The following is a 15952-nucleotide window of genomic DNA, read 5'->3' as shown; positions in this document are numbered from 1 at the left end:
AGCCATTCTTCTTATTGGAACATAAATGGGACAAGCTTATTCTGTTTCTCTGTCTTTACTCACATTGCCTTTGCATTTAGTGATATCTTTTCTCTTTATGTAGTTATGAGTTACTGAACTATGTTGAATAAACATTATTTGACCCTAGTATCATTGCCTAATGCAAGAGCTCAATTTTGAATAGGTAATGTAAACTCAGAAAAAAGTAAAAATATTATAAATGTTGTAAATATGGTTTCTGCTGCTTGCTCCTTACAAGACATTAAAAACATAGACACTGGCCATAAAACTCAACCTTTATGACATCTTGGGAGAATCAAAAACAAACTGACAATCAGGAAACTACAGAAACAAAGGTTCAAATCTTAAAAGATAGAAATGTTTCCAGTGGGAATTACACTATACTGTCACATAGGCAATCCCATTGTCTAGACAAAGAGTGTAGTCAAAGCAACAAGCAAGCTTCCCATTTTCAGGCGATTTTTGAATCCTGGACTACAGCCCTGCATATCAAGCAAGGAACCTGAGAATTACATATATATCGATAAATGCTCATATTATTATGGATTCAACAATATTGAACAATAAATGGATAAATGCTTATATCTAAAATACATATTATGTTTCCATGCTATTTATCAACAAGTTATGCCACATAGTTGTACTTGAGTTGAAAGACTGTCCCTAGGACAATAACTATACTGAAAAGTTGTGGAAATATTAAGAGATACAACTAAGTTGGAGCAAATTAGCTCACGGGATCATGTGTAGAAGGTCATGTTGTGAGTCAAAATAGCTCTTGCCTGTGTACTTTCTTTCTACTGAAGTGATTAGCATATGATGATGCTTAAACTTACAGTAAACTTGACAAGTTTTTGATCAGCACAAAATCAAATCTTTAGGCATTTCTGTGAGATAGCTTCTATATTAGGCAACTTAATGTGAGAAGACACATGGTAATAACAGGTGAAACCATCTTACTGGCTAAGGTCCCAAATCAAATGAAAAAGAAACTGTCAGGGAAGAAGTATTGGAGAAGGATACAGTAGTTAAGAGCATCTAATGCTCACACAGAGGACCTGTATTTTTTTTCTCTTTACCCACATCTAATGACTCACAAAATACAACCTATATGAGTTCCAGAATTCTCTTCTGAACTCTATGAGTGCTTGAACTCAAGAGAACACATCTCCTTATAGACATCCTCTTACCATTAAAAGATACAAAAATAGTTGTTAGCAACAGCATACTTGCCCTAAACTTCATGGTTGTGGAAGCCTCTCTCTCTCTCTCTCTCTCTCTCTCTCTCTCTCTCTCTCTCTCTCTCTCTCTCTCTCTCTCTCTCCTGAATATTCATCCACCATGATAACTGCATCTCAGACCATGAGAAAAATAATTTCCACATTCTCTAAGTTGAAGTTGTTAAGATTTTTAAAGAACTAAAATCAAAAGGTAAAGTGATCATGCATTGGTATTTCCTAAGCTGTTGTTGAACTAATCCCCTTGTCAAGCATTTTGTCAGCAACAGAAATTTTTCTAAACATACACTGTATTTTTAACATGAAATAAGTCACCATGAAGAAACATATTGGAAAATAACTAGTTACATTGACCTGCAATAAACAATTTCAGATCCTTTAAAGGCTGTTCCTTTTTTTTATTTGGAAGGTTCTGAATGAGACACCAAAGGGCGTTCCATTCAGAAACATTTTTATTTATGTATAGTTCAGTGCTCTTAGATAAGAATGAAACAACTTCTATAAGTCTTGTGGGTCATATTATCTTATGCTCAGACAAAACTACATGTTTACCCCAAGAAGCACTTGGAGAAAATTTTCCATTTAGGTCTTTAGTCTAAGACTTTATTCAAAATCTGGAAGTGACACTACACAGATAAATTGTTTCTTGAAAGATGAAAATAAAAGAGAATGGGAGATAAAGATAGAATATCATAATTTGGATCATCAAATTCCAAGCAAATCCCATACTGCCAACAACATGATTTTTCAACTTAATATGTGTAGTGGGTAGCCATCCCAGCATTGGCCTGGAAGTTCCAACCCCCATTGAGGCTTCGGTAATGGTAACGCCCACAAGTCGGGGCAGAGGAGGAAGCAGAAGACCCAGGATCGAGAGGAGGGCTCTCTCTTGGTTCTGGGACACTGGACGCAAGAGGTAGACTGAACAGAGTTCTCCAGAGAACACCACCAGACTGCGACATACCTTTGCCAGACCCTACAACCTATCCCTTCATTTGTAAGTTACCCCACAAAATAAACCTCCCTTTTAACTATGTGAAGTGGCCTTAATAATTTCACCAATAAATATGTTTAAAGAGGGTAATAATAAATAATAATGCAAGTTCCAATGATATTCAGGACAGAGTGACATCTACCAGATGCACAATTAAGAAACGTTCCTACAGAGGATGTATCATGGTGGATTTCTGAGGACCTCTCCAGCACTCTGCCTATTCCTGTTCTCATGTGATCATCATTTGTCATGGTCTCTTATTCCTTGTTCTCCCTTTCTGTTCTTGACCCAGCTGGGATCTCCTGCTCCCTAAGGCTTTCTTTCCCTCAAATCTTGCCCTTCATTACTCCCACTCTTGTCCAGGTTGTTCATGTAGATCTCATCCATTTCTCTGTCATTGAGTGATCCCTGTGTATTTCCTAGGGTACTGTTTTCTAGGTAGCCTCCCTGGAGTTGTGTAGCAGTCTAGTCATCTTTGTTTTACATCTAGTATCCTCCTATGAGTGAGTACATACCATGTTTGTCTTTCTGAGTCTAGGTTACCTCACTCAGGATCATTTTTTCTAGATCCATCCATTTGCCTGTAAACCTCATGATGTCATTGTTTTTCTCTGCTGAGTAGTACTACATTGTGTATATATACCATATTTTCTTTATCCATTCTTCAGTTGAAGGGCATCTAGGTAGTTTCCAGGTTCTGGCTATTACAAACAATCCTGATATGAACATAGCTGAGCAAATGCCCTTGTGGTATGATTAAGCATTCCTTGGGTATATGCCCAAGAGTGCAATAGCTGGGTCTTGGGGGAGATGGATTCCCAATTTTCTAAGGAAGCGTTATATTGATTTCCAAAGTGGCTGTACAAGCTTGCATTCCAACCAGCAATTTAGGAACTTTTCTTTTCTCCTTTTTTGTTATTTATTATATTTGTGTTTTAGTTTTACACATCAGCCATGGGTTCCCCTGTCCTCCCCCCTCCATTTGGAGGAGAGTTCCCCTTGCTCCACATCCACTCCAGCATAAGCTGTCTTCTGTGTTTTTTATCTTAGCCATTCTGACAGGTGTAAGGTGGTATCTCAGAGTCATTTTGATTTGCATTCCCCTGATAATTAGGGATGTTGAACAATTCCTTAAATGTCTTTCAGCCATTTGAACTGCATCTATTGAGAATTCTCTGTTTAATTCTATAGCCCATTTCTTAATTGGAGTATTTGGCATTTTGATGTCTACTTTCTTGAGTTCTGTATATATTCTAGATATTAGCCCTTTGTCAGATGTGGGGTTGGTGAAGACCTTTTCTATTCTGTTGGCTGTTGCTTTGTCTTGTTGACCGTGTCCTTTGCTCTACAAATGCATCTCAGTTTCAACAGGTCCCATTGATTGATTGTTTCTCTCACTGTCTATGCTACTGGTACTATATTTAGAAAGTGCTCTCTGGTGCCAATGCATTCAAGAATTCTTCCTACTTTCTCTTCTATCAGGTTTAGAGTAACTGGATTTATGTTGCGGTCTTTGATCCACTTGGACTTAAGTTTTGTTCATGGTGACAGATATGGAATGGTCGAGAGAAAGCCTGATCTGACCTAGTCTGGTGATCAGATGGCCAAACATCCTAATGGTCATGCTGGAACTCTCATCCAATAACTGATGGAAGTGGATGCAGAGATCCTCTGCCAGACCCCAGGAGAAGCTCCAGGAGTCCAACTGGGGGGAAAGAGAAGGGACTGTATGAGCAAGAATTGTTGAGACCAAGACTGAAAAAAGCCCAGGGACAGATAGCAAAACTAGTGAAAACACATGAATTATGAAGCAAAGGCTGAGGAGTCCCAAACTGGGTCAGGCCCTCTGGATAAGTAAGACAGTTGAATAGCTTGAACTGTTTAGGAAGCACCCAGACAGTGGGACCCGACCCTATCCTTAGTGCATGAGCTGGCTGTTTGGAACCTTGGGCTTACACAGGGACACTTTGCTCAGCCTAGAAGGAGCGGACTGGACCTGCCTGTAATGAATCCACCAGGTTGAAGGGAATCCCCAGGGGAGTCTTGGCCCTAGAGAAGATCGGAATGGAGGGGAGGGGCTGGGGGTAAGTTGGGGGTGGTGGCAGGAGTGGGGAGGACAGGGGAACCCATGGCTGATGTGTAAAATTAAAACACAAATATAATAAATAACAAAAAAGGAGAAAAGAAAAGTTCTTAAATGTCCTTAAAATGAAACTAAAACCCAAATATGCATGATAGTAAACAAATGATTACATCATAGAATAGCACTATCCTTATATTTCTAGAACCTCAGTCAGTGTGGAAATATGGCATTGATAAAACACCCTCAAATATCCCTGTTTTCTAGAATGTCAGTCAGTGTGGACATATAGCATTGATAAAAACACCCTAAGTTAATCCATGAATGTTGACTAAGGCATATTTTATGCTTCTTGAAGAGCTAGCTTCTCATATTTATTTAAGATTTAGAGTCAGAGTTTAGTGTACAAAACTTTGTGTTGGTATCCAAAAGGTAACTAAATTGTTCAGTTCCAGGAAAAGCTCTAATCATATTCACTAGCGTGCTGATATGTGAGGGTTCAGTTCTCCTATATCTGCTATGAGAAATATTTGGGGAATCAGGGACTTTCAAATTTCACTGAAGATATCACTATGAGGAATTTTTGAAAATATTTGTAATCAGACTAGATATTTACTAAAACACATCTACACTCTGTGCTAATGACTCCCAACTCAGAAGAAACAATGAACATGGTTCTGCATTGAATTTTGTGCAGAGAATTACAAAATTTATCTCCAATGCAGTTTGGTCAAACATACTAATTTGTAAAATAACGTTTTGAATGCTTTCCTAGTACAGCAGAATGTCACACAGCTAGAGTTAAAAGAGAGACAGAGAATTTAGCTGCCATGGGTATACATTTATTCCCTACATGTGAGAAGCTATATATGTACTTGATTGAGAGTCATTTCATGGAGACTATGAGCCATAAAATGAACATACTGCGTGACAGTGTGAAATAAAAGGAAATTCTCATGGAATGAACAAACATGAGCCAATCAGGATGTACAGGAGCATGTCATTGTGACTTTAAGACCCAGACTTTCCATGTCCAAAAAGCATGTGATAAAGTAACTATTAAACCCTTTAGATATTTGGGGTCACCATAAATTATAATCACATTTGACAGTGATGCTTGCAACAGTAGGTGAACTTTCAAGATGGTGTTGACAGAGAAAAGCAGGGTGATTGTAGTCATATTTGTGAGAGCTATACACACTATTTTCCTGTCCATCTCTCCTCTCAATTTGAATAGAATTTGAAATGACCTCTTTGGTTAAGTGTGAAGACCATCATCACCATGAGGTGCTGATGAATGTAAGCATCAAGGAGACAATATCCAATGACAGATGCACCCATGGGGACTGTCAGATAGAAATGACAGAACTGGACATGATCATTCAGGATAGTTCAAGTGACCCAAATATAAGCTGAAAGAAAAATTAATTGGAAATATGATGAATAACATTGGCATCAGAACAATCTTATTCCTGCATGAAAAGTTGGAAATACTACAGTCAGTAACCTGCTTATCTTGGTTTAAGGTCCTCTCTCACTTCCAAATAATATTACAATGAATTCCTGATGAAACTCAGAGTTAACTCCAGGCTTTTTCTCTTCTCTGTCCCAAGCAGAGTATATGAGGTTACATCATGACATGCCTGACTACTTCCCTTTGAGAGAGGAATGACTCAACGTCTCTCCCTTTCATATGTACAAAATGGAAATATCACCAGAGGAAATCTGGTTTCCTGTTCCCTCATGACCTCCTCCTTCACCTGTAGGAATATGTTGAGATTCAGCATATGTTCAGTCTCCCAATATGTGCATATGTTGCTTCCTGAAAAAAGCATACCTTTGGCTGTTTTTGCCACAGAAGAAATATAATCCAAGAGATTTGTTGATTAAAATATTAAAATTCTATTGATAGCCTTAGCAGATAATATAAAAGACAAAGAAAACTAGTAGTTTCTTGTCCTCAACCACCAGAGAGGAACTGTAATTATTGATGAAGAAGATTCATGGGCAACATGTCAATGAATTTAATGCACTTGATTTTCTACCTTGAATATCCTGTATATATATGTATGTGTGTGTGTGTGTGTGTGTGTTTGTTTGTTTATTTATTTATTTATATAATATCCCAGGTCTCACCAAACTAAAATTATCATGATATGTAATCCAAATTAGGTAAAATCTTGAAGATAGACCATGGATTCATAATAGTTCCTAGAGAACAGGCTTTAGTTGTCTATCCCATGTGTGGGTATACCACAACTCTCTGCCTATGAATCAAGAAACAGGCCCTAAAAATCACAATCTCCTGGTACTTGGTCTTTTCATCTCTATAATTACATATATATGTTTAATCCATGCTGGGGGATAACAAGGACTATTGGGATCCAGCCCCTCCACAGTCCTTTCCCAGGGTCTGGGAAGAATCTATAACCATCTGATAGTCTAATCTTTGGCGATATTAAATGAATCTATGTACATGAAACTCTTTATTTCATTCACTTTATTTTTCTGAGTCAGTTCTCTCTATATACAGCTTCTATTCTGCTCTCATGCCTTGCTCCTTTTGGGCTTGATTTCTCTTTATATTTATCTACTGTGCCCTCTAGATTCTATCTTAATTCTCTCTTCTCAGTTCTGTCCCATATAGGTTCTCATCCATAGAGTTCTTTCCCATCTTAGTTCCTCTCCCATCTCCTTTTTCATCTTGTTCTTCCTCATCTTGTTCCCCATATGGCTCTTCCTCTTCTTCGATCTCATCCTTCTAGATCTCTCATCTAGTCCTCCAATTTAGTTCTCTTTCAATCTAGTTCTTTCCCATCTCAGTTTATTGCCCTCCAGTTCTTACCCATCTAGTTCTTCCATGCACTTTTTTCTTCTCTGTCTTTCCTCTGAAAATAAAATGGCCTTTAATCCCTTTAGCCCTTAACTCTCAAAGCTATCTTTCTGCTCATGGCATTTCTGGCAAGTGCTGCTCTGTCGCCAGGCAATTTGGCTAGACAACTTCCATCACAGCCTGTAAGCAAGAACCCTTTAGTTCTGAGTTAACTGCTAAGGGTGGATCTAAAACTAGAGATAAGACTTCAGAGAGGAGAAACTTAAGCTTAATTAGCACATACACCAGGCCTTTTCAAATAGATAGTCTAGATGTTTAAGTCTGATCTTAAAGAATATAGAGGTATCTCTGATAAGATACTTCATCCATCCATTGATGGTCCTGGCCAGATGCTGCTAATGATGACAATGACAGAAAGACCTGAAATTAAGGATCCTGGTTGTGTTACTGCACAAAAGGTTATGTACATATTAGTTTAGTAGAGGAGAAATAGTGTCCAATAAATGATGGAAAAGCTACAATAGCACATGAGAAATTCATAGCAGGAAATGACTAATAAGCAAAAGCCAATGTCACCAAAACTCCTTGAGCCTCAGCTTGACCTCTGGAAGGCCTTTGGCATCTTCCAGGTATTAGCTTGTCATAGTCAGCTGAAATCCCACTTCATATTATTGTGGCTTACAGCAGGGGGTAATGTAACGGGACCAATAGGTAACATTGGAACTCACGGAACTCAGCTGGGCAGTCAGCAAAGCCATGCCTAAGTGAGCATTTGAATGGCAAAGGCCAGGGAACTAAGTGTCTTGAGGAACTCATGCTGTTCTTGAACAGATTGTCGCCTTTACAGTCACCACACGGCTCATAATCTATGGGTTGTATGAAAACTCTCAAGGGGACTCTAGTCCCTCACTGGGCTATGTTTTTGGTGTTTAAGGTAATATTGATTGACTTTTGCCAAGCATTGCTGCTAAAGCAGATTAATGATTCAACTGCCACCCTTAGAAAGAACTGAGAAAAACAGATGTAAATAAAGTTAGGTTAAGATGCTTTTGTTAATGTTTTTAGAGAGAAAATCTTGGGTATAGAAATAAAGTACAGAAGGGCACACTTTAGTGGTTGAGTGAGGAACTCATTGAGGTTACAGTTCAAGTGGTTACAGTTCAAAATCAATGGCAGAGGTTACAGTACAAAAACAATGGCAGCCTGGCTATTGCTGGCTGATACACTTTTCTTGCTAGGCCAGCTTGATGTCCAAAGGCAATGATTAATTCCATATATGCATTTCTGCCCTAAGCTTCCTGATACGACTTAATAAAAAAATTAAAAAAATAAAAAACTGTTGATGAGCGTGTATGCACCCTGAGGACTTAACATAGAAAAGACTGATTGTTTTCATATATAAAACCACAGATTTGTGATTCTCTTATGATTTTTTACAGGATTTACTTCTCAGATAAGTAATAAAATGGTCTGTCATTCTTTGTAACTGCAAAAATGCTGTCTGCCAGTCAAAGAACTGGCTGAGAAAAATACCTTCCTTGCTTACATTTTGATAATCTATCTCCAATTGCTTGGGCAAGAATGTTTGTCAGTTCTTGAAATAATTTTTTCACCTGTAATACAAAAAATGTTTAATCATGTAAGGTGTATGGAAAACATGTTGCTTTTTACTTGTATTCATTGTAAGCATTCACTTACAAAATAGAATGTAACCACATTGTAATTTTTATATTAATTAAAAGATTCTGCTGTAACAAGGTAGAAGGAAGACACCAGGAAGTAGTGTAGATGGAAGTAGAAAAGAGAAAGAAGGGAAACATCAGGGTATAAGAACACAGATCAGATAAAGAACAGAGTAGAACAAGCAACAGAAAGAATAATAAAATGAAGAAGAAGTTTTTATCCCTCAGAAAAGAAGTCCATATTTTTTTCTCAATTACTGCATCTCCTCTCCCATTATCTATGTCCTGTAGAAGGCTGGACCCTCTGCAAATCCTACTCCATTTGCTAATGAAACTTTTTTTATTAGAAAGTTTTTATTCATTTTACATACCAATCACAGATGTCCCTCTTCTTTCCTCCCACTCCTCAAGCCTTCCCCCAACCCTGATTCTACCTCCATTCCCTCCTAACAAGGTAAGGCTATACATAGGAAGTCAGCAGAGACTGGTGCTAATGAAACTTTTAATTTAAAAAAAGCTTCCAGTGAAGTAAACCTAAATGATAATAGTTGAATATTTAAAATTATAATTTATATATCTGAGTTGGATATACATGTGTGTGCATGCCTTTATGTGCTATTGTGAATATGAACTCACAATAAGTGTGACAGTATGTTCAAGCCTACTAACACAAACAAAATGAGGACCAAAATCAGCATGGAGGCATTAGTTAACTAGGAAGTCCTACACCTAGCTGAGGTATAAATGCATGTTCCGATGGGAGTACACATTTTCAGGAAAATCTGGACAGGACCCATTTTACTATAGATGTTTGAAAAAACAGAGGAAGGTTCAGTAGGGCTGATGGGTGTTAGACCCAGAGGAACTTGAGGAATGGGTGAAAGTCTATAAAACCCACTGTACAGAATTCATAGAGAACAAATGAAAGCATACCAAGAATTTCTTAATTGTGGGACAACCCTGGTGTGTTTGAAGTGTCAGGGCAATTTTGTGACAAAGCACCTGTAATTGTTAAAGGGATTATTACTACTGTTACACAGAAAAAGTATGTGCTATGGAATAATCCTTCTGTACAAGGTGAAGATTGGTCGACCTCATTGTTAACAAAAAGCTGATTGGCAGATAGATAGCCATGATCTTGGAGGCAGAGAGAATGCAGGGAAGAAGAAGGAGTGGAATCAGGGAGAGAGTCCTGAGCCAGATGTGGAAGATGCAACATGGGAAGTTCATGGATGAGGTAAGTGCATGTCAGGGCAGCACACAGCTTAATAGAAATTGGTTACTTTAAGTCGTAAGAGCTGGCTGGAGATAAGACTAAGGTATCAGCCTCGTATTTATATTAATATGAAGTCTCTGTGTGGTTATTTCCGGATTGGTTGGCAGGATAGAGCTGATCTGCAGTCTAGACAGAAAAGTCCACCTATATTTATGCTATGTGGGAGATAAATTATAGACATCTCCTTGGAGTAACACAGCACATGTAGAGGAATCAAACTGAGAAAATGACAAGACTTTTGAAATGTGTCTGATTGATAATACTGATCAAATGGATCCCAACTAGAAATTCTCAAATATAGAAATATTCTCATTGGCCATCACCAATAGGCCTTTGTAACTGTACATACATGTCCAGGCTGCAGGTTAAGATGGTGGCAGAATAAGGCAATATTTTAAAATGTTTTCTCAACTAGCAAGACAAACAAGATGCAAACACAAACGTAATGTTCACCAAGGTTACAGAATTCTGAACATTAAGTTATGTAAGGCAGGCTCATAATGCCTGTGATCTGGCCTTGAGAGAATGCTGCATCTAGGCTATCTTTTGCTGAGGAAAGTCATGTACATGATGTGGAGCTGAACAAGAGCAGAGGTACTGTGTTTACTAGAGCAGATCAGAAAGTATGGGGTGTGGTAGTGGGGATCAGATCATCCCAATACTACTCTTAGATGTTGGATGTGGATCCAAAATTCAGGGTGTTTGTAACATGAAACTGCTGTCCTGTCTCTAATTTAGTCTTTTGTAATACCCAGATTTTAGTGATATGTGGAGGTTGTAGGACTTTTAGGAGTCTGAGCCTATATGGTGGAAGTAGGTTATTATAGACATTAATACATTCAGTCTTATTCCAGGCTCTGATAACTGCAGAGACATATCTGCTTAGGAAATTAAAGAAGAAATTAGCTTTCTCCAATTGTGTCTCAATGGTTGTAAAAACACACCAGGGCAAGACCCATGCCAAAGAATAGATGGTAACACAAAATTATGTAAAAGGTGATTTACCTTTATTTTCTGGTCCTTTATTTGTTTGTCTGTACTATTCTGGATTTATTGCATATTTATTTATTTATTTATTTATTTATTTTTCATATATCTGTTATCTAATGAGAGGAGGGGTGGATTAAGGTGAGATGAAGGTGGGAAGAAACAGGAAGGAGCTGAGGGAGGGAAAACCATGATCAGAAAGTACAGGATGAAAACAAAATCTATTTTCAATAAAAAATGAAGTCAAAATCAGTAATATCTTAAAATATTTTGTCTCATAATTCTATTTTTTGCATTATTTGACAATCAGAACTTACTGTTTTTCAATTACGTGTTTTTATGACATTTTAAAACTCCTGTTTTTTTCTTTTGTTGAAAACAATTTTTCTTATAGTGTATATCATGATTTCAGTTTTCCATCCCATTTCACCTCCCAGCTCCACCCAGCTCCCCTCTGTTCTGGAGCAAGCCCATTTCTTTCTATCATTAGAAAAGCAACAAGCATCTAAAGGTTAGTAATAAAATATAGTATAGTATAATTTATAAGACATAATAATATAGTCAATATAAAACAAAAATTAACACATCAGAATGAAAAAAAAATAACAAACAGAGGGAAATTTGCCCCCCAAAAAAGCACAAGAAACACAGACATAAAAATCCATTTGTTCACACACGCTAGAATCTCATAAAACCACTAACTGGAAGCCATAAGATATACACAAAGGCTAAATTGATAATATGTAACTGTATGATAAAAAAAAGAAGTCAAAATATATATCAGAAATATAAAATATATAAAATAAAGGGAAAAAGGAAAGGTTGTGAAACTACAAGGAACATTTAAACATTCTGTTGAGTTTGTTTTCCGTTGCCCATCTAGTGCTGGAATTGCATCATACTCTAAAAAGTAGTTTATTTCCCCTGTGAGACTCCCTAAGAGAAGCTCAAGTTTTCCTTTGCAAAGAGATAGCTACTGTGTTAGGGCATGCGACCACATGTGTACACATCTCCTTTCCATTCTAAAACTCCATGTGATGCAGTCTATGCTGTGTAGGACGTAGGCATGCTGTCTGGGTCTCTGTTACTTCATACCTACATCTATACTGTTGATTTTGAGGGCCTTGTTTTCATGATGTCCTCTATCCCCTCAGTCTATGACACTGTTTCTACCTCATCTGCCACAGGGTTCTCTTAGGTCTAAGGAGAAGGAATTGATGGGGACATAACTTTTGGTCTGTGTTATCCATATTCTCTCATTCTCTGTATAATGTCTGCCTGTGGATGCCATCTGTATTTGTTTTACAGGAGGAAACTGCTCTGGGGATGACTGAGCAAGACACTGGCATATACGATAACATCACTAGTAATCATTTTATTGATAAGCCCTTTATTTACTTTATTTATTTATTTACTTACTTACTTACTTACTTACTTACTTACTTACTTACTTACTTACTTACTTACTTACTTACTTACTTATTTACTTATTTATTTATTTATTTATTTATTTATTTATTTATTTACATACAATACATTTTGACCATAATTGTTCCCCTTCCTCAACTCCCCCAGGGTCTTCCCCACATTTCCTACTTCCTATTTCATGTTCTCTCTTTCTCTCTCTCTCTCAAAACAAACCACCAGAAAACAAACAAAGTAAAAAACAAATAGACAAATGTCAAATCAAACCCAAAAAATACTTCTAGGTGTGGGGCCTGCCCTGGAGTGTGGTTGATAAGCCCAGTGTCTCTCTGTTGGGAAAAACTGATTTTCCATTCCCAGCAGGTATCAGTTGCAAATAGCCTCTCTGTTAGGGCTGGAAATTTGACTCCACTTCCTCTTCTCCATGATGAGATTTTTGTCTTGTTTGAACTTGTTGCAGATCTTATGAATGCTAAGGGTGAGCTTCCTTGAAGGCCAAATGTAAAAATATTTGCACAAGGGATGTTCATAGAAAGTGAATCTTTCAGCCACACACAAAATTGGAGAAAAGCACAATGCAGATTTCCAGAGTAAGGTTTCAAGCGTACAGACAGCTCGGATAAAGGTGGTAATTCTTTCTGAATATTGCTCCTGTTTTAATTTTAATTAAAGTGAGTTTCAAGGTTAGTCCTAATCTCTGGTTGCACTTTAATTATCCTCCCAATGTTGTCTGTCTGTGTTATGATCCCTTTAACAGGCAGGAGGAAATAGACATTTAATTAACCAGATGTCACTCAATAAAATCTTAAGTGTTAGTCTCTGTATCAGAAGAGCAAATGCAAGCCAGTGAAAAAAGGGCCTGGATTTAACATGATTAACGTGATGTAGTTTAGAGTTATTAAGACAACTGATGCTCTCCAAAGTAAAACCAAGACTATTCTTGAAAATCTGAGGCACAGAAAGATTTCCTTGGGGTTGATAAGCAACACTGTGAATTAAGAACTAGACAATTATGACTTCCATCTTTATGCTTCTCTACTTAAAAAAAAAAACTATATTTGTTTCAAGGGTAGCAATTACTTCAAATGAAGGAGGCAAATTTCAGAATTAGATTCAACAAGGAGATTGATTCTGAGTTGGGAATGGGGACATATTCTACTTCTCCTTTCAGCTCTACAATCCCATTTGGTGCAGAACTGTGCAGGCCCTATATGTTGCTGAGGTTTTCTGGGTCTGGGTTACCTTATATGTTGCTGAGGTCTTTCTGGGTCTGGGTTAAGCCGCTCAGGATAATTTTTTTTATTTCTATTATTATATTTGTGTTTCAATTCCACATATCAGCCATGGGTTCCCACGGCCTCTCCCCTCCCGCACCCACCCCCACCTTCCCCCCATCCCCTCCCCTTCATTCCCATCCCCTCCAGGGCCAAGACTCCCCTGGGGATTCATTTAAACATGGTGGATCCAGCACAGGCAGGGCCAGTCCCCTCCTTCCAGGCTGGGCAAAGTGTCCCTGTGTAAGCCCAAGGCTCCAAACAGCCAGCTCATGCACCAAGGACAGGTCCTGGTCCCACAGCCTGAATGCCTCCCAAACAGTCCAAGCTACTCAATTGTCTCACCTATCCAGAGGGCCTGATCCAGCTGGGGGCTCCACAGCCCCCAGTTCACAATTCATATGCTTCCATCTGCCCGGCCACCCGTCCCAGTGCTTTTTCCAATCTTGGGCTCAACAATTCACGCTCTTACAGTCCCTCCTCTTTCTCGACAATTGGACACCTGGAGCTCCACCTGGGGCCTGGCTGAGAGGATCTCTGCATCCACTTCCATCAGTTACTGGATGATAAGGCACAACCATTAAAAATGTGTTAACTATGACCCAAATATGCTTTAAAAAACATGGAAAGTTATAATTAATACTGAGTGTGTTAAATACCAGAGTAAAATGTAGCCAACAGAGTAGGACAGACAAAGTGGTTTTGTACAAAGACCAGTGCCTAGAGAGAACAAACATTAATCAGTTATGAATTTCAATGGCCCAGACTGCAATTTAAAATGATACTATGAACTGAAACATTTTTGCTTTTAAAGGACACAATTGGGATTATCACTGCTGATCTTTCACGAACTTTTCCATCTCCTTAGACATTTCCAAACACTGTACGAGGTTGAAATGCCCATTATACTGACCCTTACCTGTCTCATTGGAAATCTCATTGTCTGGACAAGGAGTACAGTCATGGCTAAAGGTCGCCTTGCCCTCCTGGGGGAATTTTCTGAATCCAGGAACACAGCTCTCACTGCACACTGAGCAAGTGCTGTGGATATCACTTTGTATAAATAAAATGTTGATTGGCCAGTAACCAGCCAGGAAGTATAGGTGGGACAAGCAAGAAGAGAATTGTGGGAGGTAGAAGGTTGGGGAGGACAGACACCGCCAGCCGCCGCCATGGCAAGAAGGATGTAAGGTAATGATAAGCCACGAGTCACATGGCAAAGTATAGATTTACAGAAATGGGTTAATTTAAGATAGAAGTAGATAACAAGAAGCCTGACATGGCCATACAGTTTGTAAACAATATAAGTCTTTGTGTGCTTTCTTGGTTGGGTCTGAGCGACTGTGGGCCTGGCGGGTAAGAGAGATTTCTCCTGACTGGGCCAGGCAGGAAAACTCTAACTACAAATGGCGCCCAACATGTTGGCAAGAGTTTCTACCTAAAACCTGACAAAAAAGATTCTAAAACGGAGCTAAAAACAGCTCCCTAGTTGTCTCTCTCAAGTTAGCGGCAGCCTGCCAGTTCAAGGTACTATGGCAGGTTCCTGGCTTGTGCTTCTGACCTGCACTGTGGCGGGAATGAGGAGTCTACAAGTGACACTTTACTCTGCTACATGGTGGATTTAGCCTTTGCTAGTTAAAAGAAAGAAAGAAAGAAAGAAAGAAAGAAAGAAAGAAAGAAAGAAAGAAAGAAAGAAAGAAAGAAAAAAGAAAAGAAAAGAAAAGAAAAGAAAAGAAAAGAAAAGAAAAGAAAAGAAAAGAAAAGAAAAGAAAGAAAGAAAAGAAAAGAAAAGAAAAAAAGGTTTCTGGGCAATTCGCTGCTTTGATAGAACTGCTTCTGATAGTTGATGGTACACATGGCTCCAGACCCAGAGCTGGCAGTATACTGTACCACTGCCATGTTGAAAAGCTGAGGTGGGTGGGGCCAGCAGTCACAGCAGCGTTTCAGTCTTACAAAGATGGATATTACACAGAGAATCTGGTTTGTGTTGTCTTCGGGATTTTTAACTACAAAAAAAGATTTGATCATAAAAGCTGTTGAGTTAAACAAATATATAAATTTTAAAGGTAACTTGACTTCAAAATTTGGATATAAGGATATGTTGCTTTGGAAAAGAGCCTCTGCTTTTGTTTCTGCAGAAAG

The sequence above is a fragment of the Onychomys torridus genome, chromosome 22 (genome assembly GCF_903995425.1).
Source record: "Onychomys torridus chromosome 22, mOncTor1.1, whole genome shotgun sequence".
Lineage (NCBI taxonomy): Eukaryota > Metazoa > Chordata > Mammalia > Rodentia > Cricetidae > Onychomys > Onychomys torridus.
This window is presented reverse-complemented; position numbering follows the sequence as displayed.